Here is a 5,000-nt window from a genome sequence, read left to right on the forward strand (position 1 = left end):
TATACGTTTCAAATATAACTATCCAATTTTGTATGTAGACTTAGGTTTTATTTACCAGCCAACAGGTCGTGCAAGGTGACCCAGTGCTGAGCACACTCCCCGTCAACTTGCAGTGACGTGTTCGACTACTAATCTAAATCATTCTGAGTTACGGTTATCACACGAATTCTTCTTTTTTAAGTGTGCTTTGGTATAACCTTTATAGAGTATGGTTGATTCATAGACTTCTTATATCTGTTCTTCTATTTTTCAAAAATCCCTTATCGAGGATGTTCGTTGTTCTTTTTGTTCTTCCTCACCACTCACTTAGTGCTGGCGCCCGAAGGCCCACGTGCGAGGTGTGGTGAGGATCGTGCTGCCGGCCAGACCTCGGCACTGCTGAACGATGGTGCTAGTAATCTTAAGGACACGCGAAGGAATCAGGTCTCTTCGTGGACAGGCTGTGGAGACGGTGACCACTCTCTTAGAAATTGATTTGGTATGCGTTGTATGAAGCATATCATATATAACTATAGCAGTATTAGAAGAAAGAACGATAGATTAAAAGCAAGTCATGGAACAAATAGGAATTATTAGATTAGTCTGACCTCGTCTTCCAGCCGGTCTCCGAAGAGACAGTCACTTCCTGTGGTTAAAATTAAGTATACAAAATTCTTGCTCTCTGTCCAGTATGTTCTAAGGACTCTTCAGTCACCCATGTTACGCATAAGGCAAATGTTCTGCGTTATTTTGAGGAGGCTAGGAATATTCTAGTAATTGAGAAAATAATAACCAACGTATTTCCTGCATGCATCTCGTATTGGTGTGACACACCCTGAGGCGAGAGACAAAGCAAAACAAAAGTCCCGTGACGGCAAGTGTTACTCTTAACAGCCTTCGTAACCAAGTCTAATTTGCTATCCACAAGACTTTATTGTCGTTATGGATTTGGGACGCAAGAATAAAGTCGGCTTTGAAGATTATTTTTCGGCCTTGACATATCAGACGATCCTGATGTGTACCGCTTGTGACGAGTAGCCACGCCCCCTCGCATGACGTCACGATGTTCCCGCCGTCTCACCCAAAACGGTGGAAAACAAAGCAAGATGACGATTTATTTTCTTCATCTTACAAAAGTCTCCCACGTACGCACACTATAAGCAACAAAAGTCCTGCCCCACGTACGTTTATTTTTGTTCTTGCATTCTTTCATGTTCATCTGGGAAGGAGCCAAATAACACACCGTTGTTATGCATCACGTGTAGCTAAGGGTTCGACCTTAAAGCACTCCAATACCACTGCCAGATTGGTCTTAACGAAGATGAAATTGTGCCCCAAGAATTTCTGAAATTGGTATCTTCGCCATCTTGGTCTGCCCAGCCCGGTAACTTGCTAAGCAAATCATGATGAATAACATTACAGACAGCCAGTATAGAAAGTAATACAGATTTTTTAGATAAATAGATTTTTCTTTATAGTTATATGACGATGGGATCGACAGCACCCGAAAATAGTCCAACAAAAGAAATAGAATTCACTTGAATCTAAATTTGGAACAAAGAGGGTGACAAGACTATCCATACAGAGTTACGACGGCGTTCCTATCTAGCAGAGATGTTTATTTTACTGACAGCTAGAAATTGCCACACGGGCGTCGCTCTTCTTCACATTGTTATTTGAGGTGTAATTCGCGACTTCCATTCTCTTCATAACTGGTGGTCTTAAAAAAAACACCTAACACACAACTTCCAATCAAACATCTACGCGAAGTTGCAGGATTTTTACAGAATTGTTATACTATCATTTGGTTAAATTACATATCACTAGTTACTGATCTGCAATGAGACAACAACCTCTGATCCTCTCACACATTCATTCCGAAGAAGAAGGAAAGCAAGAAAAAAAAAACTATTAGCAGAAATTCTCTTTCCCTCGTCAATGTAACATTGATAACTAGATCCCCTGCCTCGCCCCTGTTATATTCTTAGCCTCTGTCGCTGTGGTATGGGGTTTCTGAGAACCATGGCTTCACCCGCTGGCCTCGTTATATAGGGTTCAGGTGAATGGGACTAGTTTCTCGGGGGCGGGCGAGAGGGGTGGCGCGGCTGGCGGAGAGAGAGAGGGGGAGAGGGAGAGAGAGGGCAGGGCGTTGGTGGCCGCCAGGAGTACGGCTCTAAAATTAGCGGCGGTGGCACCCACTCGCCGCAGACACGCTCCCTCACTGCCTCCGGCCTGTTTCTCTGCGTAATTTTCCAAACAATAGATTACCAATCCGTCTATTACTTCGTTTAGAGAAATCAATATGCTTATCCGATGCTTCCTTTAACACAGAAAGACGAAGTTACATACAAATACAAAATTGAGGTTCAGCCAACTAAAAGCATTCAACCGTGATGATCTATAGTTACATTCTTTCCGACGCCAACTTAACACAGTCTGGTGCGACCGGAGAGAACAGAGCAACGGGGCTGCAGTGAAAGAGGCGGGGCAGAGTAATTGCTTCCGTCAACCCATAGCATCGAATTATGCAATCAGTTCATCCTGCTAGATTCAAGTCATATCACGTCCTGCCTTTCTCGGCCAGAATATCTGATAACGTGTTCATTGTTAAAGCTTACATTTATTTTTGAGAAATGCATATCGATAATAAACGATTAAATATGGATATAAGCCTGTAAATGCACCGGGCATTAAGTAATAGATATTCAAATATAAGCGTTTAAAACGAGCTCCAAATATTTTTAAAACGACGTGGGCGGCTGACTTCAACGGGCGGGAGAAATCTCCAGCCTCAGAAGGGCTGGCCCGCGGCGGAGCGAGGGACGCGGGTTCCGTGACGGCCAGGGGCGCGGGGCTCCTCGTCAGGGCGCTTGTAATTCCATGGTCAAACAGGAGGTGGGCTGAGGTCCCTGGAGGGAGTTTCTTGGCGTCTGTATGAAATCATGTGCACTGTGTTTCGTACTTAGGGATAGCTACTGAGTATTGTATTAAACAAGTAATAATAATAAAACACTTTTTAACTACAAACTCCATCTGTGTTTACTGGTATAACGGACAAGAAGCAGACAAGTCTAGGAACGTGGAGAGTCTGTCCAACCGCAAGTCCTGACTCATCCGCCGTGCGTACGACATATATCATTCACTCTGGATTGAAAGTCTTCCCCGCAAGAAGTCTGGTCCTTCTCATCAGGAGATTCAGAGACAGCGTCCACTTAAGGGGCAACGGCACTTCACAGTATCTGGCGGCACCTACCCGAGCCCCTCAGCGAGCCATCTGACCCTCCCGGGTGCCCAGGCCCCTCCCCACGACCTCATTATTCATAGTTGTGTGTTGTTTACTGCGTCCAGTTGTTAGGAGACGTCACCCTGAGTCCCGAGATGTGGTTCACGTGGAATAGGGCGTAAAGGAGTAACGGTGTGTTAATGTGGAACGAGAGTGTAGGTGTGCGTGGTAATTCCCTAGGAGTGTGGGTCAGGATTGTTAGCGTAGGGAAAGGAAGATTGAAACAAATGTGCCCACGAGGTCGCGTAGAGTGCATCCTCTTTGGAAGAAAAGAGAATGATGATGCGTTCTGTTTGAGATAGTTGATATTTAGGACTGAGATCATCTCTTGTCACCTCTTATTTTATGATATGTAAGAGACTTAACGCAAATCTCTCTCTCTCTCTCTCTCTCTCTCTCTCTCTCTCTCTCTCTCTCTCTCTCTCTCTCTCTCTCTCTCTCTCTCTCTCTCTCTCTCTCCCTCCCTCTCTCTCCCTCCCTCCCTCCCTTCCTCCATCCCTTCCCTCCCTTTCTCCACCCCTTCCCTCCCTTTCTCCATCCCTTCCCTCCCCTTTTCCATCCCTTCCCTCCCGTTCTCCATCCCCTGCCTCCTTCCCTCCATCTCTCTCTCTCTCCTCCCCTCCCTCTCTATCTCTCACCAAAGGAATGATCTCCACTGTAGGGACGAATGTATCTGAGTGTGTGGTTGTGGCGAATTAGTGTACCCAGTGACTAGCGCGTTCTCCACTTGCCTCCATGCGACCAAGGAAGAAGCGGATGAGGTGACATTGTCATTCATTATTTCAGTGTTTATTTCTTCTTTTTTGCATTTTCTGTATCTCTGCATGTATTTTGTATTAACATGATTCTGATGTTTCAACTGGTGATTACACTGTATTATAACTATAATTGTGTTATGTAATGGTGTTCACACTATGTGCCTTATATGTATCTATATAATCTTGGTGTGTACTTAATATTATGTATTGGAATCCCCGATCTTGGGCTTGAGTTTTAGCGTCTTATTATTTAGTGTGTAACGATGCTAATCATTTTACATGGCAAGAAAGACGCTGTGGGGTCGTAATCTTGATTTTATTATTTGTATTATGTAAGTTTCCGGGATTTGATGAAATTATGATTGTGTTCACAATATTTGTTTATGAATCTGAGATTTTTTATATGCATATCCGTAGCGAGGATTTGTCAGACACTAGATTTTTGTACAATATATGAGTGACACTAAGAGGAAGGCTATCGTAATAAGTATTTTCACTGGCTCTATTGAATTCCATTTGTATTGTAAATTCCTTCACTCCCTGTCTGTTGCCCAACCGAATTGCACAGAGTAGATCTAGTAGCAGTATATTAAGTCCCAGGATGCCGTTTGGTCTGTATATTTCAGTCTGCGACTGCGTAGTGAAATGACCCTTCTTTCGAAGTCCAGGGAACTGTAAAAACCTTTTCTTTACTTTTCTTCAACAGTCTGAAATAGGAATTTTATAATAAGGCAATTCCAGGAAAAGCAACGACAGCAAAGCATACTAAGAAGGGGGAAATTGGGAGACAGACAGGGAATGAAGGACATTACTGCGCTGACTTGCTGCATACACAAGAAGAACAGTTGTCTATGTTTAGAGAGTGACTCACCCTCAGCCTGGTGACTGGGGTTGTTGCTACCAACCCCAACTTATGTGTCAGTTATGTTCCTTGTGTGTAACTTGCCCTCTTGGGACGAGCGTGCCAGTATTACTCTTAA

At 43.9% G+C, this 5,000-nt stretch overlaps 1 protein-coding gene across 2 annotated transcripts in view; it reads left to right on the forward strand.

Moving 5' to 3' along the window:
- LOC122267577 (uncharacterized) overlaps positions 1-5,000 on the forward strand; it is a 39,761-nt gene that overhangs the window by 33,046 nt on the left and 1,715 nt on the right. The window contains exon 5 of one of the 2 annotated variants that reach the window (XM_043037615.2): positions 1-5,000. This exon is cut by the window's left edge and continues 1,018 nt beyond it; it is cut by the window's right edge and continues 1,715 nt beyond it. The gene's annotated coding sequence lies outside the window, so the exon portion shown is untranslated. The other variant, XM_043037614.2, reaches the window with a different exon arrangement.

This window comes from Penaeus japonicus, unplaced genomic scaffold (assembly GCF_977035675.1).
Source record: "Penaeus japonicus unplaced genomic scaffold, GWHDUDI00000001_assembly GWHDUDI00000006, whole genome shotgun sequence".
Lineage (NCBI taxonomy): Eukaryota > Metazoa > Arthropoda > Malacostraca > Decapoda > Penaeidae > Penaeus > Penaeus japonicus.